The following is a 27,717-nucleotide window of genomic DNA, read 5'->3' as shown; positions in this document are numbered from 1 at the left end:
GACTCACGTCCATCGAGTCAGTGATGCCATCCAGCCATCTCATCCTCTGTCCTCCCCTTCTCCTCCTGCCCCCAATCCCTCTCAGCATCAGAGGCTTTTCCAATGAGTCAGCTCTTCGCATGAGGTAGCCAAAGTACTGGAGTTTCAGCTTCAGCATCATTCCTTCCAAAGAAATCCCAGGGCTGATCTCCTTCAGAATGGACTGGTTGGATCTCCTTGCAGTCCAAGGAACTCTCAAGAGTCTTCTCCAACACCACAGTTCAAAAGCATCAATTCTTCAGCGCTCAGCTTTCTTCACAGTCCAACTCTCACATCCATACATGACCACTGGAAAAACCATAGCCTTGACTAGACGGACCTTTGTTGGCAAAGTAATGTCTCTGTTTTCAATATGCTATCTAGGTTGCTCATAACTTTCCTTCCAAGGAATAAGCGTCTTTTAATTTCATGGCTGCAGTCACCATATGCAGTGATTTTGGAGCCCAAAAAATAAAGTCTGACACTGTTTCCACTGTTTCCCCATCTATTTCCCATGAAGTGATGGGACCGGATGCCATGATCTTCGTTTTCTGAATGTTGAGTTTTAAGCCAACTTTTTCACTCTCCACTTTCACCTTCATCAAGAGGCTTTTGAGTTCCTCTTCACTTTCTGCCATAAGGATGGTGTCATCTGCATATCTGAGGTTATTGATATTTCTCCCAGCAATCTTGATTCCAGCTTGTGCTTCTTCCAGCCCAGCGTTTCTCATAATGTACTCTGCATATAAGTTAAATAAGCAGGGTGACAAAATACAGCCTTGACGTATTCCTTTTCCTATTTGAAACCAGTCTGTTGTTCCATGTCCAGTTCTAACTGTTGCTTCCTGACCTGCATACAAATTTCTCAAGAGGCAGGTCAGGTGGTCTGGTATTCTAGTAGGGATGTTGTATGGCACTTGTTTCAACATGCACTCTTTTTAACAGTTTTGAAATAATACTTCTGCCTGTACAACCGTGTCAAAAGGTAGAGAGCAGTGGGTTTCCCCTTGGAAATACTTGGAGATGAGTAACTGTAAGTGGAAAATGTGGCACATGCCGTGATGTAGTCACTCTTAGGCTGTTTTTAAAGTTACTTCAGATTCAGAGTCACACAATTTCTATGTGCCCAAAATACTTCATGGTCTTCGATCCAGTTATCCTATCCCAGTTTCAAAACAACTCTGGTTTGAAGGAAGTCAGGTGAGCCTTGCTGCATGGGACTCATCACTTCCTGACTCCTGGGAGCTAACAAAAGGAGGGACGTCCTTAGTTTTCCTTTGAGCAGCTTGTTCCTGTGTCACCCAGGGAACTGGATTATAAGCAGGTCAGAGGAGCATTGCTTTTTGTAAAGGTTAAGAGCATGCACTGTGGAATCAGACCACCTGGGTTCCAACCTAAGCTGCTGTGTACACCAGCTGTATGGCCATGGCAAGTCATTTGAACACTCCATGTCTCTGTTTCCTTATTTGCAAAATGGGATACTTCCAGTCCTCTCATCAAAAGGTACAGGCAGGAGCTTAGAATAATGCCAGCATCACCAGCAACATCATTGTGGCAGCCAGAAGCCTATGTACTGTGTCTGTTTGAATATATAGCAGCTGACTTTTAAGCTCTATGTTGCCCATTTACCAATCACAGATCATTAAGTGGGCACATCAGTTAAAGAATAGATTTAGCTTTCTTTGTGTTACTATTCTGTATGAATTATATAGATACCTGTGTGTGCATGTAGGTACATTAGCACTCCGTTTGAAGAGCCATACTCTGTGCTTGACACTGTGCTAAGAACTCCGTACCTATATGTTTTTGTTTTTATTGCTTATTGTTGGCTGCACTGGGCCTTTGTTGAGGCTGTGGGCTTTCTCTAGTTGTGGCATGTGGCCTTAGTTGCCCCCCTGCGCGTAGGATCTTAGTTTCCTGACTAGGAATCAAACTCATGTCCTCTGCACTGGAAGGCAGATTCTTAACCCTTGGACCACTGGGAAAGTCCCTATGTTTTTATTTAACCTGAAGTAATCCTTTGAGAATTTTGAATACTTTCATAGCTGATTTTGCAAAGGACGCTAAGGCACAATAAGAAAAGTAACTTACCCACAGAATTTGGACTTTAATGTTCAAACATTTAGTGTATTTTTTAAAAAGACGTATGTAACTGGCTTACTTATTTCAGTGGCCTTAAGGGATGAAAAATCATTTAGTGTGCCTAGGCCTCAGATAAAGTCATATGTTCAGGAAAGTTTCTCTGTATAAAATGGTACATATCTGAAGTTCATAAGTGGAGAAAGTGTTAGTTGCTCAGTCGTGTCCAGCTCTTTGCAACCCCATGGACTATAGCCCACCAGACTCTTGTCTTCTTGAAATTTCCCAGGCAAGGATCCTGGAGTGGGTTGCCATTCCTTCTCCAGGGGATCTTCCCAAGCCAGGGATCAAACCCAGGTCTCCTGCATTGCAGACAGATTCTGTACCATCTGAGCCACCAGGAAAGCCCAACGAGACAATAAAACTCCAAATACATATTTTAGAAAAGTGACTATTGTAAGTTGTATTGTCTTGAATATTACAATTATCTTCCCTGGATAACTTGTTCCAAAGGTTTAGCTATGGGAATAACTTTTGTCTCTAACTGTACATCGTTGTTTGCCTAAGGTCTAGTAGGTTGACATTTTCCTAGCATGTTGGATAAACATAATACTTTCATTACTACTGTGGGCCAAATAAGCCAGCATGCTTGAAGTGAGTGATACCTGTTAAATCCAGCTATGCAGTGATGGGAAAATATTCCTCTAAGAAACCCTTGAAAACTTAAAAATACCTTAAAAAAAACAAAATATAAATGTTTTGGAGGATGCAATGATGTTGGGTTTATTCCCAATGTGTGTTTCTAGGCTCTTAGCTAGCTCTTGGTTTTAAGATGGAAGTAGAGCTCCCTCTTTCATGGAAAACACTTCAAAATTGGAGTGTTAGTGACCGAGATCTGCCTGCTTTTGAGAGGTTTAGAGGGTTAACCCCTCTGGGCCTGATTTCCTCCTTATATATTTCTGTGTTCCCCTCTGGAAGCAGAGTCAAATCAAAGCCCCATCCTGGACTCCGAGCGTGTCCAGGAGACAGCTCAGTGACAGCAGGATGCCCCACCAGGTCTCCTGGTGATTCCATGTTATGTAAATTGGGTGGAACCAGAGACATACCTGCCTCTGTTGAAATGTTAATGAGGACAGGGAAGATTTCAAGTTTTGTCCTCCTGTTCCTATGCCCAGCAACTGACAGATTTGAAATTGGATATTAAATTCATGGGGCTTCCCAGGTGGTGCTTGTGGTAAAGAACCCACCTGGCAATGCAGGAGACATAAAAGACACAGGTTCAATCCCTGGGCTGGGAAGATCCCCTGTATAAGAGGGCACAGCAACCCATTCCAGTATTCTTGCCTAGAGAATCCCATGGACAGAGGAGCCTGGCAGGCTATGGTCCATTGGGTCACATAGAGTCCAGCGCAACTGAAGCGACTTTAGCGTGCACGTGGTAGCTAAGAAAACAGACCTTGGAGCCAAATTATTCCCACTTAAAATCCCCACTCAGTCACGTGACAGTGGACAAATTAACCAAATTAGTGTATTAACCATGCCTCAGTTTCTGCCCTTGTAAAAGCAGATAATAATCATAAAGTGCTAACAAAGGAGCCTGGCAGAGAATTACAGCTTTATAAAAGTATTTGCTGTTACTGTCACTACTGAGTAGTGTGAGCAGAAGAAATTTTTCAGCCTCCTGAATTTGGGGATGAGAGATGAGTACCTACAGTCACCTGATACTGAACTTGAAGGACAGAAAGGAATGATAGTCAATAGAATTTAAGTATTCTGCTGAATTCCATTAGCTTCCCCCCCACTCTTTTTTTTTTTCCCCCTATGACGCTTTTCTCATTTACTGATTCAAATACTTCTTCTGTCACATGAACTATCCTCTTAACCTTAGGCAAGTGGCTTAATTCTTTTAGGACTCAGTTTCCTCATCTGTGAAATGAACAGCATAGCAAACTCGGAGGCTGTGAGTTTTAAACAAGTGAATCCATGAAATGAATATGCAGCTGTGAACATTGTGCTCAGCAGGGGGTCAGCACTTAATAAACCATAAGTGTGTTTCCACTATCATTGTGAGCGCTCATCTTAATTCCTATTTTGCCATTAAAAAGCAACAGTAACAGGAAGACCAAATCTAGAAGAAAGTTGCTTCAAGTGTCCATCATCAACAAAGTCCTCTGGTGGCTGCCATGCGGTTCATCAGCTGAGACTTAACCCCTGAATGTGTTTGAGACTCAACTACTGTGATGTGTCAGTGCTGAGATGATCTGAGTAGTCCTGCTGTCTGCTGGTTGGTTATGGCTGTAGATTTGCCAACTCTATGTATAATTAACCCCAGTCAAGGCTCCAGGTGTGTTGCTAGCCAGATCTGATTTATTTAGATGTTTTGTTTTAAAATGAATGCCATGGTAAAATTTGTTTCTTTTGTTCCACAAATGCCTTAAAAATCCAATCCCTGTGTCAGTGACAAGTATTGATATACTTTGTCAAACAAGAAATATCTTCAGCTTCTAGAACTGAAAATTCAATAGTTTTCAGCAGACTTTCCTAAGATAATAATGTAATTTGTCTTTCACAGAATATTGAAGGCAAGCCTTGAAGGTGAGGGCAAAAAGCCCATTTATGCCTCAAATTAGAGAGATAATTTACAGAGAACAGCATTTATATTCATTTGAATTTAACAACCTGGAATGGCAAAGTTCACATTGGTGATTATTTCCACCCAAGATTTTCATTGACAAAAAGGAATAATTATATGTTCTGTTTTGAAAATTAGACACACTTAATGTTGTAGATGGCAGATTGGAGGCAGTTAAAACCCCAAGGAACTAAAATGTGTGAGGAATGAGGTATTCTGGTTAACTGAATTTTCTGATTGTTGTATTTAAGCAGATGATGGTTTTACAGGTTTAGGTATGAGAATATTTCTAAAATGCTTGAGTCTAACTTCTTACCTTCCTGTAACTTGTGAAGATCTGTGACTAAATTGGGACTTCGCTAGGATTCTGTCTATGAAAGTTTTATTGTCGTGGTGGTGATGGCTGATACTTTGCTTTATTTTGTGTTATTTTACTTAGAGCTTCTGTGTTTGTGGTTTTTTCTTTTCTCTAATTTATGAGTATAATAGGGATATACAAAACTGGGATGATGAAAGTTTTCAGCTAGTTTGAATTCTTGCAGAAGTTCTTTGGATGTGGATATGGTGAGGAGGAAAAGTAGAACCAGAACTGAACACTGTTTCTTGGCACATCCCCTCCAAGAGGACCAGATCTGCAGGACAGATGTGATCTGTCCTGGCCAAATTGTGAAATCAGCAAACCTTCAAGTTCTCTACTTTTCCTCTTTGATTCCCTCTTTTGGGGTTCTTTGCTTCTTCCCACTTCTCTTGAACAGATTCTTTTCTGCAGTTTGAGGGGAAGAGTAGGGGAAAAAAGTATTAAACTAATGCATAATGGAGCAGAGGAGTTACTTTCTGACTTTTGCAGCTTTAGATCCACAGAGGTTGGTTCATTTCACTTAAGAAATGTACTCCTAAATTAATCCCCTGTCCATGAGAAGCATCTGTTAGCACCATGGTAAAGTCTTTAAGCCTGACCTGGAACTCCAGTGACTTTCCCAGGCACAGAGCTGGCCCTGAAATCACTCTGCTCCCCATTGGCCTGTTTTCTCTCCTCTAGTTCTCCCCATTCCTTGGGATCCCACATAAGCTCCAAGCTGGCCACTGCTCTTGGCACATCTTTTGCTTGGTTCATTACCAAGAACTGAAACCTAGTCAGGAGTTTTCAATTTGCTGTCCTCAGGCATCTTAAGATCTCATCAAAGATGCAGTACATGGTGGCATGGAGAAATGGAATAACAACAAAGTTAGTAAATGATTAAGTGACAAAATGACAAATGTTTCAGGAAACCAGAATAGGAAGGCAGTGCTGTTGGTTGGGAGTACGGAGCTTGAGCAAGAGCCTCCAGACCAGTCAGTGTGCTTAAAGAGGACAAAGACATTCTGGTTCATGGGGACAGACTGGGAAAAGAAAGGCCTGAGGGTGGAAATGCTCAGGAATCAGACTGAGCGGCATGGTTAGATAATGTTAAAAAGAGAGAGAGAAAGAGACTTAGTATAATAACTCAGCCATCCACCAGGCCCGTACAGCATACATAACTAAATAAGCATGAGGAGAGAGCTTATGGTTTAGAATAACCCAGTATCCTCTTTAAGGTCACAGATCTATCTTCAGGAGCATTTAGTAGGTGGCCTGGGCTTCCCTGCTGGCTCAGATGGTAAAGAATCTGCCTGCAATGCAAGAGACCCTGGTTTGGTCCCTGGGTCAGGAAGATCTCCTGGAGAAAGGAATGGCTATCCACTCAGTACTTTTGCCTGGAGAATCCCATGGACAGAGGACTCTGGCAGACTACAGTCTATGAGGTCAAGAAGAGTTGGACACGACTGAGCAACTAACACGCTTGATAGTAAACATGGAAAAATAGTGTGATTATATTCAAATAAAACTTTCTTACTTGCTAGACTTTGTCACTCCTTGCTCTTGTTCCTCCAGTTCATAAGCACAGTATCACCTTCAGAGACTGACTTTCTGAAAATGACTTTTCAGAAAGTGACCATCCTCTGCCTTGGAAGGTCAGCTTACTTCTCACATGAACCATCATGGGATCCCCAGCATGGTGATGAGCTTGCTGAAGGCAGGCATTGCTCTATTTCTTTCTGTCCTATAGAAAAAGATTTGAAGACCTATGAGGAATGGGATATAGCATATGAGGAAAAGATTGCTAAATTCAGAAAGTAGGAAATTAATTTTTATTTTCAGAAATGAAAATAGTTCTGAAGAAAAATGTCAAGGAAGGGTTTTGGTACATTTTCTAAACATGGCTTCACTTTTGTTTGGTAATCTGTACTTGATGCTCATGTGCATGATATCTTTTCTCAAATAATTACCTCGTTCCAGCTCTTCACTCTCTGAAGAGACAGGGCCCTGGTCTCCACTCTGTTGCTCTCCACCCTCCACCCCTACCCTGCCCTCAGTGAACCAGGAATGTAGCTGGAAGTACCCAGGAAATGACAGGAACTCCTCAGCCAGGACTCCCTCACTTACTCTGTAATTAAGTCTTGGAAGATGTGTTGGAGCAGAAGGGTTGCAATTAGTGGTATCCATTGGGTATCACAATATGAGGGGGGCTGATTCTGAGCATAACATCAGGCCATTATTACCTCAAGTAAAGAAATTCTAGAAGACAGAACTCAGGGCCTTAAGTGGCATCTGGAGGTTGAGTCTGTTCTCCTTGGCGGTGCAATTATCTCAGCTTGTTTCAGTCTGCTGAGAGGTTGCAGTAATATTTCACCTGGCGTTCCATCACATGAAAATGTTTTGATACCTCTTTGAATAGCATTGCTTTAATGTTAATAAATCCATAATGGTCACACAGGCAGGGGTGGCATATGAATCACTCTGGAAGGGATGCCCATTAATCAGCTCCTTGGGGCTCATTTCCTTATTCATTCCCTCCAAGGATATGACATCTATGAGGAAGAAGACTAGCCCCTTTGCAGGTATATAGCATCCATGTTCTAGAATCGTTTTCCTCAATGATGATCAGATTCAGGCTGTCTGCACAGATGAATGAAATATGACATGTGGGTAATCCAACATAATTCATGATATTTTAAAGTTTGCTTTGCTTTGAAATATGTCCTATATTCAAACACAGATGTAGCCACTAATTAAATGAATTTACTTTATATCGAGTTAAAACTGTGTAGTGAAGACTTGATTTGTCCAGGAAGCTGCCAATTTTTACTGTTCATTTCTGATGTTCCATTGGTACCAGTTCAATATTTCTCTTTTCCAGCTTATTCTGGAATGCACATGAGCAGAGTTTTTGAAGTCTTAAGGTCTCTTGGCTTCTAAGATACATTGAGGTCGTTGGGATATCAGCTAAATACCTGAGTGTTTGGGTCACAATTGTCAAGTTACTACTGTCTCATTCTTTTTTTAATATATATCTTTCATTGAAGTACAGCTGACTTACAATGTTTCAGGTGCACAGCAAGGTGAGGCAGTTATGCAAATACACATATATTATTTTTGAAATTATTTTCCATCATGGTTATTACAAGATATTGACTATAGTTCCCTGTGGTATATAGTAAACCTTTGTTTCTTGTTGCATATATATATTTTTTAGTTATAAATCTAGCATCCTATTGATACTAAATCAAACAAGTGGAATCAAAATATCATAATTTTTTTTAGTTAGGAAAAAATTCATATGTTTTCTAACATATATATTATACATTTATATATATGTATGTATGTATACAAAAACTTTTCTACTACACTTTAGAAAGAACATTAAAAATGAAGATATGGAGAAATTCAAGAACATAAACTAAAATAAATGGGAGCACTGAATATGAAATAGAAAAAGTGAAACAAACTAGATAAAAGTAAAAGACCATCATATAATCCAGTTGTTTTTAAACATGACTGCTCATCAGAAACATATCTGGAACTCTGGAGAAACAAAGCAATACCTGAGCATTTGTATTTTTCAAAAGATTTCAAGATAATTCTGATATGCATCTAGATTTTAAAAAGTGATTACAGGTTTTTATATTAGATCCTAGTTTTGGTGATATTGGTTCAGTTCAGTTTAATCACTCAGTCGTGTCTGACTCTTACAGACGGCAGCACACCAGGCTTCCCTATCCATCACCAACTCCCGGAATTTACTCAGACTCATGTCCATCATGTTGGTGATGCCATCCGACCATCTCATCCTCTGTGGTCCAATTCTCCTTCCGCCTTCAATCTTTCATCAGGGTCTTTTCAAAAGAGTCAGTTTTTCGCATCAGGTGGCCAAAGTATTGGAGTTTCAGCTTCAACATCAGTCCTTCCAATGAATATTCAGGACTGATTTCCTTTAGTATGGACTAGTTGGATCTCCTTGCAGTCCAAGGGACTCTGAAGAGTCTTCTCCAACACCACAGTTCAAAAGCATCAATTCTTCAGAGGTCAGCTTTCTTTATAGTCCAACTCTCATATCCGTACATGACTACTGGAAAAAAACATAGCCTTAACTAGATGAACCTTTGTTGACAAAGTAATGTCTCTGCTTTTTAACATGCTGTCTAGGTTGGTCATAACTTTTCTCCTTAGGATGAAGTGTCTTTTAATTTCACGGCTGCAGTCACCATCTGCAGTGATTTTGGAGCCCCCCAAAAAAGTCTGCCACTGTTTTCACTGCTTCCCCATCTATTTGCCATGAAATGATGGGGCCAGATGCCATGATCTTGGTTTTCTGAATGTTGAGCTTTAAGCCAACTTTTTCACTCTCCTCTTTCACTTTCATCAAGAGGCTCTTTAGTTCTTCATCATTTTCTGCCATAAAGGATGGTGTCATATGCATATCTGAGGTTATTGATATTTCTCCCAGCAATTTTGATTTCAGCTTGTGCTTCATCCAGTCCAGCATTTCTCATGATGTACTCTGCATATAAGTTAAATAAGCAGAGTGACAATATACAGCCTTGACATACTCCTTTTCATATTTGGAACCAGTCTGTTGTTCCATGTCCAGTTCTAATTTGCTTCCTGACCTGCATACAGATTTCTCAAGAGGCAGGTTAGGTGGTCTGGTATTCCCATCTCTTTCAAAATTTTCCACAGTTTGTTGTGATTCACACAGTCAAAGACTTTGGCATAGTCAATAAAGCAGAAGTAGATTTTTTTTCTGGAACTTCCTTGCTTTTTTGATGATCCAGTGGATGTTGGCAATGTGATCTCTGGTTCCTCTGCCTTTTCTAAATCCGGCTTGAACAACTGGAAGTTCATGGTTCACATTTTGCTGAAGTCTGGCTTGGAGAATTTCGAGCATTACTTTGCTAGCATGTGAGATGAGTGCAATTGTGTGGTAGTGCGAGCATTCTTTGGCATTACGTTTCTTTGGGATTGGAATGAAAACTGACCTTTTCCAGTCCTGTGGCCACTGCTGAGTTTTCCAAATTTGCTGGCATATTGAGTGCAGCACTTTCAGAGCATCATCCTTTAGGATTTGAAATAGGTCAACTGGAATTCCATCACCTCCACTAGCTTTGTTCGTAGTGGTGCTTCCTAAGGCCCACTTGACTTAACATTCCAGGATGTCTGGCTCTAGGTGATTGATCACACCATGCTGATTATCTGGGTCGTGAAGATCTTTTTGTACAGTTCTTCTGTGTATTTTTTCCACCTCTTCTTAATATCTTCTGCTTCTCTTAGGTCCATACCATTTCTGTCCTTTATTGAGCCCATCTTTGCATGCACCAACATTCACATTATAGGGGTCCCAGAGGAGAAGAGAGACAGTAAGGACCTGAGAAAATATTTGAAGAGATAATAGACAAAAGCTTCCAAAATATGGGAAAGGAAATAGTCAACCAAGTCCGGGAAGCACAGAGAGTCTTAGGTAGGATAAACCCAAGGAGGAACACACCGAAACACATTGTAATCAAACTGACAAAAATTAAAGACAGAGATAAAATATTAAAAGCAATGAGGGAAAGATCAGAAATAACACACAAAGGAAGTCCCATCAGGCTATCAGCTGATTTCTCAACAGAAACTCTACAAGGCAGAAGGGAATGGCATGATTATATTTAAAGTGATGAAAGAGAAGAACTTACAACCAAGAATACTCTACCCAACAAGACTCTCCTTCCAATTTGATGGAGAAATCAAAAACTTTCCAGACAAGCAAAAGTTAAGAGAATTCAGCACCACCAAACCAGCTTTACAACAAAGGCTAAAGGAACTTCTCTAGGCAAGAAACACAAGAGAAGGAAAAGACCTACAGAAAATAAATCCCAAACAATTAAGAAAATGGTAACAGGATCATACATATTGATAATTACCTTAAATGTAAATGGATTAAATGCGCCAACCAAAAAATATAGACTGACTGGGTGGATGAAAACATGTGCATGTATGCTCCTCCATTTGCCACATGACTCTGCTTGACACCCCACCCCGAACTGTATGCAATTATTTCATATTGCTCAGTTAATCATGTTCCCATTATGGCTTGCAATTGTAATTATATTTTATTCTTTGGCTCTTGATTGTGAAAACATAAACATCTTTTACTATTGTGACTATGCAACTATTACTCACTTAATATCATTGTATCATGATTGGTCAACAGAAAAATAATAGAACTTTATATCACCAAACACATATCACCTATATCATATAAATCTATATCACCTGCTTGGGTTTATCCTTCCTGGGACTCTCTGTACTTCCTGGACTTGGTTGACTATTTCCTTTCCCATATTTGGGAGGTTTTCATCTGTTATCACTTCAAATGTTTTCTCAGGTCCTTTTTCTCTCTCTTCTCCTTTTGGGACCCCTATAATGCAAATGTTGGTGCGTTTAATGTTGTACCAGGGGCCTCTTAGGCTGTCTTCATTTCTTTTCATCCTTTTATCTGTATTCTGTTCTGTGGCAGTGATTCCTACCATTTTGTCCTCCAGGTCATTTATCTGTTCTTCTGCCTCAGTTATTCTCCTGTTGATTCCTTCCAGTATATTATTCACCTCTGTTTGTCCTTTAGTTCTTCTAGGTCTTTGGTAAACATTTCCTGCATCTTCTCAATCTTTGCCTCCATTCTTTTCCCAAGATCCTGGATCACCTTCACTATCATTATTCTGAATTCTTTTTCTGGAAGGTTGCCTATCTCCACTTCATTTCATTGTATTTCTGGGGTTTTATCTTGTCCCTTTATATGGCACAAAACTTTATGCTTTTTTCATTGTGATTAACTTTCTGTAATATATATTTTTTTATTAGTCACTGTGAGACTGTGCTTCTTCTTCTGTCTGCCCTCTGATGGATGAGACTAAAAGGCTTGTGTAAGCTTCTTGATGTAGGGGACTGGTGATGGGAAAAACTGGGTCTTGCTCTGCTGGCCAGTATAGCTTTAATCCAATTATCTGTTGATGCGTGGGGTTACACTCCCTTTGTGGTAGTTGTTTGGCCTGGGGTCACCCAGCCCTGGTGTCCATGGGCTCTACGGTAGGGTTAATGGCAACTCCAAGAAGGTTTATGCCAAGGGGGACCTTCTAGTGCCCCTGTCCCTCCGGTGAGCCCCTGCTGACCCACACCTCCACAGGAGGCCCTCTAACACCAACATGTAGTATTGATTCAGTCTCCTGTAGGGTCACTGCTCTTCTCCTCTGGGTCTTGGTGCATGCAAAATTTTGTTTGTGCCTTCAAGACTGGAGTCTCTGTTTTCCTCAGTCCTCTGGAAGGTGCATAATCAAATCCCACTTACCCTCAAGGCCAGATTCCCTGAGGATTCCCAGTCCCTCTGTCCGTGTCCTGGGCTGGCAAGTCTGACATGGGGCTCAGAACCTTCACAACAGCAGGAGAACTTCTTTGGTGGTATTGTTCTCCAGTTTGTGGGTCATCCACCATTGAGTATGGGATTTGATTTTATTGTGATTGTGTATCACCTACTGTCTTGCTGTGGCTTCTTCTTTGTCTTTGGATGTGGAGTATCTTATTTTGGTGGGTTCCAGTGTCCTCCTGTTGATGGTTGTTCAACAGCTAGTTGCAATTTTGGTGTTCTCACAGGAGGAGATGAGTGTGCATCATTCTACTCTGCCATCTTACTATTGTCTCTTAATAAGCCTTACAATATTATTTGCATAAGTCAGAAGAATTTGCTATATATTGAGCTCCCACTAGCTTATTAATATGTGAGCACCACATAAAATTATTTTCGTAAATGTGTCCTTCAAACATGAGACAGATTATATTATTAGGCACAGTGCATAAAGAGCATCCTACTGAGTTTGTCCTTTATGCAAATTGACGGTTGATATTTGGCCTTTACGCTGGGAGGAATTACCTTCACCACAACTAAATGAGAAAACTCAACAAAATACAGATTTGAAATCTGTGAGAAGTCTTGTACCTGCCTTGTGGTCTGATGATGAAGCAGAACAAGGAAGGTAGAGGTTATCGTCAATCGGGATTCTTGGCTCTCTTCACAAATGTCAAATCAAATGGAGGTTTTTCTGTTGTTTTTTCAAGCTTGTTTGACCTTTATCAGAAAGTAACACTGGGCAGAAGATAATCATTTTGAGTCGCTAGAGAACACTTATATAAAGGAGAGATTTTATTCACTTGGCCTGGACTTTGCGTGTGTGTCTACTCCGTTGCTTCAGTTGTGTCTGACTCTTTTTGACCCTATGGACCGTAGCCCTCCAGTCTCCACTGTCCATGAGATTCTCCAGGCAAGAATACTAGAATGGGTTGCCATGCCCTCCCCCAGGAGATCTTCCAGACCCAAGGATGGACCCACATCTTCTGCGTCTCCTGCATTGCAGGCAAATTCTTTACTGCTGAGTCACTCAGCCAGGACTTCAGCCCTTATTGAAAATACTTGAAGATTGCTATGGCGCTAAGTTCTCTATTCTCTCTACAAATATTTATGTGGCACCTACAGTGCTGTGTGCACTAGGCCTTGAGACATGGTGGTGATTATAGAAATGCTACAGAGAACTTGCTGCCCTGAGGAGCTGAGAGCAATATGCAGCCTGCTGAGAAAGCTTCCAAGAAGGGCTGCCATGTGGCCTGCCATGCCCATGAGTGCTACGCAGCTCAGTGTGGGGAGAGTTATGCTCAGCTGAGTGATTCTGAGATGATGGACAGGTGGCATGGAGCTATTCCCTGGTTGGTGGAAAGGAAGGACAGACATGATGGGGGTCAGAGTAAGAAGTGACTCAAATGCATCCAGCAGTTTTTAACCCCATCTTTCTCCTTTACCTCTGTGTGTGTGGGGGTGGGGTGGGGTGGGGAGTGAAAGTTGCTCAGTCATGTTCAACTCTTTGCAACCCCATGGACTATAGCTCACCAGGCTCCTCTGTACATGAAATTCTCCAGGCAAACATACTGCAATGGGTAGCCATTCCCTTCTCCAGAGGATCTTCCCAGTCCAGGGATCGAACCTGGGTCCCCTGCATTGCTGGCAGATTCCTTACTGCCTGAGCTATTACCTGTCCATAATGATTTCCAGTTCATCACCACTTCTTCCCCCACTGGGCCTCTTGGGAAACCCCCACTTTGGTACCACATTGTTATCACCTGGCCCAAGACCTTCTTGCCTCTTGACCCAATTGCTGCAAAATCATCAATGATCCTCCAGCTGAACTATTTACTACCAAACCGTGCTTCTCAAAACACCTTTTCCACCATGTCTATTTCTGCTAAGAAAGCAAAAGCAAACAAACACAAAACAAACCCTACAGGCCTTTCCTGCTCCTCTAGGGTCTGGCACAAACTCTCGAGCCCGGTGTGCCTTTCAAGCAGGCACTCCAGCTGGGGTTTGCTTCTCTTGAAGTCCTTGATGATTTTTTTTTTGATGCAGATTTTTTTATTTGCCACTTTTCTGTATTCTCAATTTCCCTTTCTGAAAATAGAATTCTCTCATCCTAACCCCAGGGCAGTGACTATTTTCGGCAAAAGCCATCCAGAAGCCATTGCCTCTCAACTCTTCCCAGCTCTGCTTAACTCTCTCCTCTGCTCTGGTTATAAAGCAGGTACCACGGGTGTCGCCTCATTCTTGTCTCATGTACACCACTTTGTGCATTCTTATCCATGGAGGATTAAGGATCACTGAAAGCAGTGACTAATCCATGGCTGGGACTAGTTAGCCGCCTGCCTGGTATGTGGCTGTGGCTGACATAGAGAACTGAGCCTGAGAGCTGGTGCTTTCCTCCTGCTTTAATGAGAGCAGTGCTGAGAATAGACAACAGTGTGGGTGATGCATAGTTAATCAAGACTTTGGGTGAACACTATATTCCCAATTAAATATGATTTAATTCTGCTTATAGTGGCAGAAAAAGATTCTTACAGTTCTTTTGTCTGATTACATCACTTGCTACATTAAGTTCATTAGGGATATTAGGCAATGAATAAAGGCCAAAGGAAATGAACCATTTTTAATGAATGAAGAATAGTATGGAGGCCATTTACTAGCCAAGATGAATAGTAGCAATAAACTGGAGATTCATTTCTTTGACACTCTGTTTAAATGCATTCCTGTTGCCTCTTCCATTCAGAAGCATAGATTGAGCAGGCCGTAAAATTTACAATGTTATTTGGAACAATTTTTTTTTTTTTTAGGAAATGCTATAGCTGAAATAGCTGAAGAGTCTTAAATGATAGACTGTGGATAACATCTTGAGAGCTAGGTCCTCTTATCTAGTTGGGATGAGGGGAATATTTCATACATTTTTCTGTTTCATTTAGATAACTAGGTAGTTTCACTCCTAACTGGAAGGTGCTCATTCCAAGCCATCTACCTTTCAGAAACACGTGCAAAGCCTTTGCCCCAGTCTTGACTTGGAGCCGGACTCCTGCAGCCAAAGGCTTTTTCAGAGATTTGTGACCGTGAAAGGGAAAATCTTTCCAAAGTTTAAAATTCTGCAAAATTTCCAAAGAGATAGCCACTGCACTTTTGGAGGGATTTTAATCGAACCAAGAAATAAAAGCAAAGCCATCATATCTTTTCATCACTGCCTAACCCTTTTAAAAATATGTATTAAAATTTATATCATTTGGATATTCATGCCTATGGCCTTCAAAACTTTTTCTTTAATCCACTACCTTCTCCAACCCCTAGGAGAAACCACAGTGCAGATAGCAATTAAGAGACAGCTGGTTTCTTCCACAAAATGGGCTTTAAAAAAAAAAAAAAAAGTGCCTTTTCAAACCCTCTGCTTGTAGGGAGTTGTGCTCCTTGTCATTTCTGCCTTCTCCATAGGATACCCACTCCCTAGGACCTCAGTATTAAAGGCTGTACCAGAATTTGTTGTTGATAGCTTTCAGCTATCAAAAGTCAATTTGTTTATACTTTATATGTTAAAAAAAAAAAAAAAGATATGAAAGGCACCTGAGTCTCTAGCAGAACTCAAGAGACTGAGGCCAAGTGAAAAAGGTGGTCTCTGTCACACTCACCAATTCTGCCTGGGAATTCTGTCTCAAACTTGTCCTTTCTCCATATCATCCCAGTACAGGCCCAAGATATCCTTACCTGTCCCAGTAAAGGCCCAAGATATACTTTTGCAAGAACCATCCCTACCCATGTACTACTGCAGGCAGCCTCTTATGTTCCAGGATCTCACTACCAGAGTTGATTCCTAACAAATGCAGGGGCGTCAATCCTAAGCTAAAGTCTCAGAATTGAGTACTTTCCCTTTGAAGGAAGGATGGAGTACATGATCCTTCCATCATTTGTTTTGGCCTTTCATGATTGGGAGATGGCCCTGAGCAGTACAAGAAGACTAATAGAGAAAAAAAGGAAGGGAACTACTTTGACTGTGCTTGATTCCTTTATGCTGCTATTGTTTAATCACAACAGACTCTTTTGTGACTGACTGGACTACGGCCCACTGGCTCCTTATCCATAGGATTCTCCAGGCAGGAATACTGGAGTGGGTTGCCATTTCCTTCTCCAGGAGATCTTCCCCACCCAAGGATTAAACTCGAGTCTCCTGCATTGGCAGGCAGATTTTTTACCCATGAGCCACCAGAGAAGCCCTGAGTTTTTTACATTATTTTTTTACATTGTTTACATTATTTACATTATTCTATTTAATACTCTAAGCAAACCATTTAAAGAGGCATTATTTATCTATCCATCCATCCATTCATCCAACTGTCCATGCATTTTATATTCACTTATTATTTCAACAAATCCATACTGCACCTGCTACTGTTGCTACAGTTTTACATGCCCAGCACAGTTCAGACTCAAAGCCCCTGCTTTCATATAGCTTACCTCCTAATGAGAGAGAAAGGAATTAAGCAAATCTTATTATCTGCATTTGACCATTTAAGTCTCCCATGAGCACAGGGACCATAGGACATTTGTAGTTATGCACTGACCTACTCACATTGTGTTTCAAAAAATTTAACTCAGCAGAGCATCTAGAATAGAATGATATGGAAGAGTCAAGGGAAGGAGACCTGTTAGGAGAACACTGCAACAATTTGGGTAAGAAGTACTGTGGGCCTGGAGAAAGCCAAGGTCGTAGAAATTATGAGGAAAGATGGATATTAGAGGGGCTTCCCTGGTAGCTCAATGGTAAAGAATCTGCCTGCCAACAAAGAGACATGGGTTTGATCCCTAGATCAGAAACATCCCCTGGAGAAGGAAATGGCAACCCATTCCAGTATTCATGCCTGGGTAGTCCCATGGAAAGAGCAGTCTGGCGGGCTACAGTCCATGGGGTTGCAAAGAATCAGACATGACTTAGTGACCAAATCAATAACAACATCGATATTAGAACATTTACAGATGAAAAATCCTTGGTTCTTGGCCATTAAAGTCACATGGAGAGCAAAGTTGGAGAAGACTCAAAAATGACTCTGCAGTTCTAAATTTAGAGACTTGGGTGTCTGGAGTTCCCTCTAAGAACATATTTTAGAGAACGGTGGGAAATGGAAAGGGATGATTTCTCTACTGTCATATTGATTTACAAACATCCATAATTAGAGAGACATAGCTATATCATGGCACACTGCTCTGTGGCATTGTTTGAAGGCATTAAATGAGTATTTGCGGTTTCTGACAATACAAAGAAAACCTTTGATGCAAAGGTGAATTAATATCTGCTGGGGGTTGGTGGGAGATGATGAAAAACAAATGAGCAAACAAAACCACAATCACTGCAAAAATCTAAAATTAATGGAGCTCACCCTTTTAATATTTAGGGACAGCATTTTAAAAAACTCTTTCTGTTTGCAGTTTCTGATCGTTTTTGCCTTGTTTTAATATTTGGCCTCCACTGCCAGCTGCTTCGCCCAATTAACATTACCTCCAAATTGATGATTATTATATTTCCTGTGGGGGTGTAATAAAAAGATAAGACTCTTTCCCAAAGTATCAGGGTCATACATGCATGGGTGAGATGACTTATTGGTGACCTTGAATCATGACACCACCCTTATGGCAAAAAGCAAGAAGAACTAAAGAGCCTCTTGATGAAAGTGAAAGAGAGAGTGAAAAAGTTGGCTTAAAGCTCAACACTCAAAAACCTAAGATCATGGCATCTGGTCACATCACTTCATGGCAAATAGATGAGGAAACAATGGAAACAGTGAGAGACTTTATTTTGGGGGGCTCCAAAATCACTGCAGACGGTGACTGCAGCCATGAAATTAAAAGACACTTGGCTGCTTGGAAGAAAAGTTATGACCAACCTAGACAGCATATTAAAAAGCAGAGACATTACTTTGCCAACAAAGGTCCATCTAGTCAAAGCTATTTTTTTTTTTCCCAGTAGTCATGTATGGATGTGAGAGTTGGACTATGAAGAAAGCTAAGCACCAAGGAATTGATGCTTTTAACTGTGATGTTGGAGAGGACTCTTGAAAGTCCCTTGGACTGCAAGGAGATCCAACCTATCAATCCTAAGGAAATCAGTCCTGAATATTCATTGGAAGGACTGATGTTGAAGCTGCAACTCCAATACTTTGGCCACCTGATGCAAAGAACTGACTCATTTGAAAAGACCCTGATGCCAGGAAAGATTGAAGGCAAGAGGAAAAGGGGACGTCAGAGGATGAGATGGTTGGATGGCATCACTGACTCAATGGACATGAGTTTGAGTAGGCTCCAGGAGTTAGTGATGGACAGGGAGGCTTGGCATGCTCCAGTCCATGGGGTCACAAAGATTTGGACATGACTGAGTGAGTGAACTGAACTGAATTCTCCAAGAAAGGGAGAAATGCTCATTCTAAGTTGAACTGAGTCAAGAGGGTCTCTACCAGGTTGCACCTCCCTTCTTACTGATGCATTTGTGGCAAATCTCTGAAAGAGAAGTGAGTAGAGGTTGAAGGACTAGGGGTATGTGTTTGGGGAGGTGATGAGTTAGTGGCTGACATAGGTGTCTGCCAACTGAAGTTTCCACATTTACCCCAAATGCTCCCATCCAGTGTAAACAGCTGTCATCCAACTCCTGATAGATGCCTGCAGCTAGCAAGGGAGCAACATTTGCAGAGAAGACCTAAATCTACTATTCCAAAAAACTGTAGCCAAACCATTCCCTTTACACTTGGCCTGAGTTCCCTGTTTTGGTGTAGTTTTTTCCCTGTTTACACAGCTTCTTTTTGTGTATATGTTTAGATATGTAGAAGATTTAGACAATCAATAATTTATGGTGATTTCTCTCCAGAGTCTGTATTACGCAGTAGAACTCTGTGTTAATCATTACTACTCCTGTCATCCGTCAAGTGTGCAGTGAAGATTTCCTAAATGAAATATCCCTCTAAGGTTATGGCCAAACTCAGAATTGTTTTTCTTTCCTCTGTCTCCCCTTAGATTACAATACTCAAGTTTATCATTCTATTATTTTCCTTTGAAGGTTGCTATGAATTAAGTGTATAGCCAACAACATTGAACATTTATCTGAATGTTAGAGTGTAAAAAATGGCATTTTAAAATCTAGTTTGATCCTGAACAAATCTTTGTGATATATACATATATCTCAAAGATATGTATATAAACTTTGCTTCTTCACATTTTATAGAATAAATAGGAGTTGTCATTTAGGTGATTGTTTCTCCTGCAAATCAGGCTAGTCATCGGCAGAGACAAAAATGAAAGCCCAGGGCTGTGGTGGCTTCAACTTCCCCAGGGTACTTTCTAGGTTATGGTAAAGGGAGAGAGGTGAACGAGATCAACAGTTCATTGACTGAGTTGTGTGGGTCACTGATGTTAAGGGAAAATACCTTGCAGATGAAGGATAGGGAAAAAACCTAGAAGATGCAGTCTGAGCATCCTCCTCCCCTGTAATACCAGGGCAAGCTCTGAGGTTGTCTCTCTTATATATTGTGATTCCATGTACAATTTTCATGTACAGTTCAACCCTGAATATTCATTGGAAGGACTGATGATGAAGCTGAAGGGCTAATAATTTGGTCACCTGATGCGAAGAACCAATTCATTGAAAAAGACCCCGAGGCTGAGAAAAGATTGAGAGCAGGAGGAGAAGGGAGTGACAGAGGATCAGATGGTTGGGTGGCATCACTGACTCAGTGCACATGAGTTTGAGCAAACATTGGGAGATAGTGAGGGACAGGGAAGCCTTGTGCACTGCACTCCATGGGGTCGCAAAGAGTCAGACGTGACTTAGTGACTGAACGACAACAGCAATTAATATACAATTTCATTTGAAAAAAATCTGAAATGTACTATTATATCTCTCAAACAGTTTAAAAAGCACTGCACTGTGTTTTGGGATACTGTTCACTTGTGACTTTCTAAAGCTTTGGCATCCGATTCTTCTTCATTAAATAAATCAGTATTTATTCATTTGCAAAAGCATCTCTCTTTACTTCTAAGCTGTTGACCCTGCATGGTAATGTTAAGGCTTAAATGACATTGATTTTGATTTTAAATGTGCTTGGTGTCCATCCTAAACCATTCCAAGAGGCCTCACAGTTCAAACAGACTTTGTAATGCTGTTTTGGGTAAGTTCATGGGTTGAGCCTTGATATTGGATATAGTCCCACATAGCTTCATTTCTTTAGCTCTTCAGAGCCACCTTTTAATCTCTAAGCACTGGTTTAAGGTTTAAGTGCCACAGGGAACACTTCTACACGAGGAGGAAAGTGGAGACAGCCCCAGCGGTAGTTTTGATTTCATTAAAGCCCATGGCCCGAGTTAAGGGAGACTTTGGCTCAGTCAGATCCCAGGGAAATTCCATCAAAATGAATTTGGCCAAGTGAAAAACGGATGCTCTGAATCACTGTCTACAGCATTTCCCTGACCGCTAGATCAAATATGTACATTATTACTCTTTGTGAAATCCTGGGAGGTAATTTAACAGAAGCACTTAATTCTGACCTCAGACTGTGCAGTAAAAAGGGAGTGGCGGGGGGAGAACAAGGAAAAGGGGGATGAAAGGGAAGTCTACTGTGGACTTAGTAGATTTAGTAGAGAGAGTTCTACACTGAGAACAGGGAAATCTGGGTTCTTGCCCAGATGCTGAGACCAGTGAGCTGTGTAGTAGTGTTAGTCACTCAGTCATGACCAACTCTTTGTGAGTCCATGAACTGTAGCCTGGCAGGCTCCTCTGTTCATGGAATCCTCCAGGCAAGAAGACTGGAGTGGGTGGCCATTCCCTTCTCCAGGTGATCTTTCCAACCCAAGGATCAAACCAGGGTCTCTTGCATTGCAAGCAACTTCTTTACTGTCGAGCTACCAGGGATGCCCCTGTGCCATATCCATTTAATCATAGCTCTGCTTCTTGATGCCCTGATCTGCTGGCCTCACTGTCTGAGGAGCTGAGCCTCCCCCTTTGTCATGATGCAGCTCTACCTATAGGACGAGTTCCGGTCTCATAAGACCAGGGCACACCCACTCTTTGGTTTCCTCTCCCTTCTCTGCTATATCTAACTGCTCAGGAAGAAGTGTCCCTCCTGCCTAGATTGAATCTTTTTATATACACTGGAATGCTAGTCCCCACGTGGCAAAGTTTCTCTCATCCACAGTATTTGCACATTTGCTAAACATTTTTTACTTAAGCTAAGTGGTGAAACATTTTATAAGCTTGTCTTGGTGATTAGTGTGTCAGTGCTGCTAGAGGTGGTGGTGTCTGGGACCAGAGAGCTGTTGTCATCTTTGCTGTCTTGCCCCTGATGCTACCAGGTCAGATTCATCTTGAAGGAGTCATATTGGGGTTAACTCTAAGTAGAGAGCTGTACTGGGCTTTAAGGGAGCCTCATCTTTGTCCTGTCTGTTTCACCTTATCCTGTCCTCTCATCATTGCATCATCACTTCTGCCTTTCCTCTGTTCTCCTCCTGATCTTAAAGCTGAGACTAAAGTGTGAAATGTCAAGGGCAAATAACATCTGCTAAGCCACTGGATCTTGTAATCTATGTCACTCATGCAGACTCCAATTCAAAGCCATCTAAAGAGTGCAGTTTGGCCCAGCACAAACTCTAAGGAGTGGACCCTGTGCCTTGAAAATATACGCCCATAATCAAGACACTATTTTTATTAGCAAAGAGAAAAATCAAAGCTGTGATTTCTTTTTGCATCTTTGCCATGTATTTGTCACTCAGTAGAGTAGGTAGAATTCTGTATATTTATTGCATGTTCAAAGAATTCTGCTAGGCCCAGTGAAAGACGGATTGCATTTGCAAGTGATTCTGCCCATACTGCTTGGTTGACAATGTGGTCATTCAACCATGACCACTATACACCGCCGTTTTCTTATCTGTACAATAAAGCTGATACTATTACTGCTGCCTTCTGGGGACCAGATGAGGGAATATGTGTTGGTGGGCTCTTAACTGTGATCAGTAGTCCCTGGAGTGCCATGGAAGTCCTTGGAAGGCAGCTTTGGGGAAACCAGGGAAGGAGGTGGGTGTGAGACTTGAGCATCAAACCTCCCTCCACCTCCAAGACCCCAGCAGCTCCACTGGATTCAGCAATAGGGCAGGACTTTCCAGAGTGTGACATGAGGCACATTACTTTTACGTTGGGCTTCCCTGGTTGCTCAGATGGTAAAGAATCCACCTGCAATGCAGGAAAACCAGGTTTGATCCCTGGGTGGGAAGATTCCCTGGAGAAGGGCATGATAACTACTCCGGTATTCTTGCCTAAAAAATTGCATGGACAGAGGAGCCTGGCAGGCTACACATGACTCTTTGGACTCTTAATATACTTTACATCAAACCAAGTTTCTTAAAGTGATGAGAAAATAGAGATTAAAAATATTAGAAAGATTTTGTTTTTAAACTCAGGACCTTTCAGTGCCTTTACTGTGCTTGAGTGTTTTGTGATTTCCAAGTTGAGAGAGACAATGTATAGTCCTCCCAGACTTAGCTGAATGTAGTAATTTTTTTGAGGAGAATTTCACAGGACTAATATTTCTTACAGACTTCGTCACTAGGAAATAGTAAAACAGGACATAATTCAATGCTAACTGTATGGGGTACATGCTATCAGTAACCAGAAAGTCAAGAGTCTGGCCTAGAGTAGGTTAGTGGAGAAAGGGGCTGGCTCTCAAAGGACACATGGATTTTGAAAAGATGGATGCATGCATACTCAGTCACTTCAGTTGTGTCCAACTCTTTGCGACCCCATGAACTATAGCCTGCCAGGCTCCTCTGTCCATGGGATTCTCCAGGCAAGAATACTGGAGTGGGTGGCCATGCACTCTTCCTTCAGTGGGTCTTCCCAATTCAGGGATTCAACCTGAGTCTCCTACACTGTAGGCAGATTATTTACCATCTGAGCCACTGGGGAAAGATAGATGGTCATGAGCAAATCAGAGAGTTGTGGCAAAGGAAAAGATAAGATTAGCAGTAGCAGTATCTACTGAGCTTTAAAAAAAAAAAAAATGGGCCAAGCAGATGAATCAATATTTATTTGCATTTTCTCACTTTATCTTCCTGATAGGGGCTACCATCCTCACCATTTTGTAGAGAGGAGAAGAGAGGTGGGGCAATCTCTTCAGAATCACACAGTTACTAAGAAGCAGAACCAGTGTGTGAACTCAGGTCATCCAACCCCAGAATTTCTGCTCTTTATTACAAGGTGCTGCTTAGGAGGGTAGGCTGTGGGTAGGGGTGAGGGACTCACTGGTAAGTGTGAGTGGCGCCAGTTGGAAATAATGCTGGGAAGACTGGACGGTGCTTGATTTCAGATGACCTTGAGACTCAAGCTCATCACATTTAAGGTCACTGCATAAAGTTGTGCATACCTATAGCTGTGAGCTGTACATTGTACAAGACCCCCTATGGGAGGGGCAGGTAGGGGCTACAGCAATCAAGAAGAGGGATCACATTTAAATAATGAGTTAGGTTTAACCCTGTCCACACTGAGTAAGGGAAAGCCTTTTAAACCCCCTAGTCCACCATCTCCTCCAAGTGAGTTTGCCTCATGGAAATCTGTCATAGTGAGCTTGAAATACATATTTAAGATGAAAACACTTAAGAATATGTATTGGAAGCTAGTGATGTCCATGCTGCATGTTTTCCACTTACCTACAATGGTAGAAATCACTATGGGTGGGTAAAAGTCACTCAGTCGTGTCCAACTCTTTGCAGCTCCATTGACTATACAGTCCCTGGAATTCTCCAGGCCAGACTACTGGAGTGGGTAGCCTTTCCCTTCTCCAGGGGATCTTCCCAACCTAGGGATTGAACCCAGGTCTCCCACATTGCAGGTGGATTCTTTATCAGCTGAGCCACAAGGGAAGCCCAAATGAAAGTAAAAGTTGCTCAGTGCTGTCTGACTCTTAGCGACCCTATGGACTGGTTCTATAGGCCAGAATACTGGAGTGGGTAGATTTTTTTCCCCTTCTCCAGTGGATCTTCCCAACCCAGGAATCGAACCAGGGTCTCTTGCATTGCAGGTGGATTCTTTACCAACTGAGCTATCAGAGAATCCCCAGAAATCTCTATGTTAACATTTGATGATAGAGACAGCACCAGCATCCAATGAGTGCTGGTGGGAAAAGAGAATACTCAAAAGCTCTACCTATAAACTAGCTTTGGAGAAAAAAAGAGTTGTTCTACATATGGATTTAAATATTTTTTTAATTACTAGGCCAACTGAATGCTCAATTCATTTGCTCATATTTTGTTTTTAGAAATAATTCAAACAACTCAAATTTATCATATGTTTCTTTCATTTTTGCAAGGACAGGTAAAGAATGAGGCAGTATTTAGATCAGTGATTTTCAAACTAGTTGAGGTGGTAGAACATCTGGAGGGAAATAAGATTTTGAGATACTTCATTATTTTTTATGTTTTACTCTGTTAAACTAGGATTGTGTGTTACAGTGAAAGTCTGGTTACATCATGTGGGACAATAGAAAATTATACCCATGACCATTCATGTCCACTAAAGAACAAGCTTCCATGATCAAATGCAATTCAAATATTTCTCTATTATGCATCTGTTACCACTTTTTAAATAAAGTAGCCTTAATGTAGAAGGTGGTTAACATTTAAAGAAAAAATGAGCTAAAAAAGTGATTCTAGTCATATTTAATTGCTATGATTTTGAGGAAGATCAAACATAAAGTTAGCAGTATAGCTTGGGTGTTTCACTTGTACATAATTTGAGAATCAAGGCTCTAGATAAGTTTCTTAGTCTATTCATGCTGCTATAACAAAATACCATAGACTGAATGAATAACAGAATAACATAAATGTATTGCTCAGAGTTCTGGCGGCTGGGAAGTAAGGTCAAGGAGCTAGCAAGGTAGTGGCTTTTGGAGGAAGTCTTCTTCTGGGTTCATAGCTGGCACCTTTTCACTGTTCCTCACATGGGGGAAATAACTAGGGATTTCTTTGGAGCCTCTTCAGTTCAGTTCAGTTCAGTCACGCAGTCGTGTCTGACTCTTTGCAACCTCATGAATCGCAGCACACCAGGCCTCCCTGTCCATCACCAACTCCAAGAGTTCACTCAAACTCATGTCCATTGAGTCGGTGATGCCATCCAACCATCTCATCCTCTGTCATCCCCTTCTCCTCCTGCCCCCAATCCCTCCCAGAATCAGGGTCTTTTCCAATGAGTCAACTCTTTGCATGAGGTGCCCAAAGTATTGAAATTTCAACTTCAACATCAGTCCTTCCAATGAACACCCAGGACTGATCTCCTTTAGGATGGACTGGTTGGATCTCCTTGCAGTTCAAGGGACTCTCAAGAGTCTTCTCCAACACCACAGTTCAAAAGCATCAATTCTTCTGTGCTCAGCTTTGTTCACAGTCCAACTCTCACATCCATACATGACCACTGGAAAAACCATAGCCTTGACTAGATGGACCTTTGTTGGAGCCTCTTATAATGACATTAATCCCATTTGTGAGGGTTCTACCCTCATGACTTAAATACCTCCCAAACTCACCTCCTAAAACTATAATTTTTGGAAGTTAGAATTTTAAACATAAAAATTTGGGGGGACACAGCATTTAGACCATAGCAACATGAATATTTGCAAGAAGTGTTTCAAATCCAACTTGTCAATAATAATACTGTTTGTTAAGGGCTTAAGTTGTGCTGACACTCCCTGGTGATCTAGAGGTTAGGATTTGGCCACCTCACCACCACTGGTCAGGGAAGCCCTTCTTCTTAAGGCTTCTCTAGTGGCTCAGATGGTAAAGAATGTGTCTGCAATGCTGGAGACCTGGGTTTGATCCCTGGGTCGGGAAGATCCCCTGGAGAAGTGAATGGCAACCCACTGTAGTATTCTTGCCTGGAGAATTCTATGGACAGAGGAGCCTGGCAGACTATAGTCCATGGGATCACAAAGAGTCAGACAGGGCTGAGTGACTAAAACTTTCACTTTAAGGTGTGCTACATGTTTTTTACGTATATCATTTCAAAATCTTCACAACGGAGCAATGAGATAGATATGTATGAAGGAACAGAGACACAGAGAGGTCAAGTAACATGTCTAGGGCTCCCCAGGGATCCCCAGGTGGCACTAGTGATAAAGAACCTGTCTGCCAGTCCAGGAGACTTAAGAGACATGGGTTCAATCCCTGGGTTGGGAAGATTCCCTGAAGGAGGGCATGACAACCCACTCGAGTATTCTTGCCTGGAGAATCCTATGGACAGAGGAGCCTGGCAGGCTATAGTCCATAGCATCAAAAAGAGTCTGACATGACTGAAATGAATTAGAAGGCACAGGGCTGCACAGCTACTTTGTAAGAGTGCTTGAAATGATGACCTCAGAGACCACACTCGTCTCAGCCATGATGTCTGGGGTTCAGTTGCATTTTCTACAGCCAGTGAAGTTTTCTATTTCTTGAAATATCTGATCCCAAGAATGGAATGTCTAATAGCGGGGTTTCTGGGCTGGATATGGGCTCTGTGGCTTGGCAACTGGTCATCTTATAGCGTGCCTGTTCTCCTTGTGGGCACACCTCTGGTTACCAGAATCACCAAAAGTTCAGGGCATCTTGGTAAATTCATTTGAAATGTCTGTTTCCCCTTCATTGCCCTCTCTCCTTTAGTTGTTATTTTGCCCTTCTTATTCTGTCCAACTCTGTTCTTATTGAAATCACCCTTCATCCTTTGGCATGACCCCAAAGTTGAGACCTTCTTACTGTCCTATTCACTAGTCCATAAAATACTACCATTCTGGGACTTAAGTCTTCAACATCACCTTGAATCTTTGCTAATGCATTTGGGGCTAGTGATGTTTCAGTATTACCATTCATATCTCAGGCACTTAGATTAGAATTCTCAAAGTGGGAATTTTCACATCAATTCCCATTAGAAACAGTAGAGCTAGAGATATATGAATCCTGGATTCATATGTCAGTTCCACATCTCATTTGAGCTTGTCATTTACCTCTCTGAGCCTCACTTTTCTACTCTGTACAGTGGGGATGATTACATCTAGCCTAAGGAGTTGTGAAGATGATAAAGGATATGATGAAGATATAAACTAGTATAATAAATTCTCATATCTGAGAGACTGTACTAATTGTAAATTAATTACAATTCAATTTTCAAGTGTTATCCTTTTCCAGTTCTATCAAGACTTTATCAACCACTCTAACTGGAGGAGATCATAAATATCCCCATGATTTACTAAT

The 27,717-nt window shown here is 41.4% G+C and overlaps 1 protein-coding gene and 1 long non-coding RNA gene across 8 annotated transcripts in view; one reads left to right on the top strand and one right to left on the bottom strand.

Annotated features, from left to right (window-relative positions):
• CTNNA2 (catenin alpha 2) overlaps positions 1 to 27,717 on the top strand; it is a 1,363,902-nt gene that overhangs the window by 605,909 nt on the left and 730,276 nt on the right. The window lies entirely within an intron of this gene.
• The window catches only part of LOC133257174 (uncharacterized), a 54,834-nt gene that overhangs the window by 26,503 nt on the left and 614 nt on the right, over positions 1 to 27,717 (bottom strand). For 3 of the 4 annotated variants that reach the window (XR_009739436.1, XR_009739434.1, XR_009739437.1), the window contains exon 2: positions 6,604 to 6,810. This is a non-coding gene — a long non-coding RNA (uncharacterized LOC133257174). Of the gene's footprint in view, positions 1 to 6,603; positions 6,811 to 7,193; positions 7,289 to 27,717 lie in introns of those variants that run through there. The other variant, XR_009739435.1, reaches the window with a different exon arrangement.

The sequence above is a fragment of the Bos javanicus genome, chromosome 11 (assembly GCF_032452875.1).
Source record: "Bos javanicus breed banteng chromosome 11, ARS-OSU_banteng_1.0, whole genome shotgun sequence".
NCBI lineage: Eukaryota > Metazoa > Chordata > Mammalia > Artiodactyla > Bovidae > Bos > Bos javanicus.
This window is presented reverse-complemented; position numbering and strand designations above follow the sequence as displayed.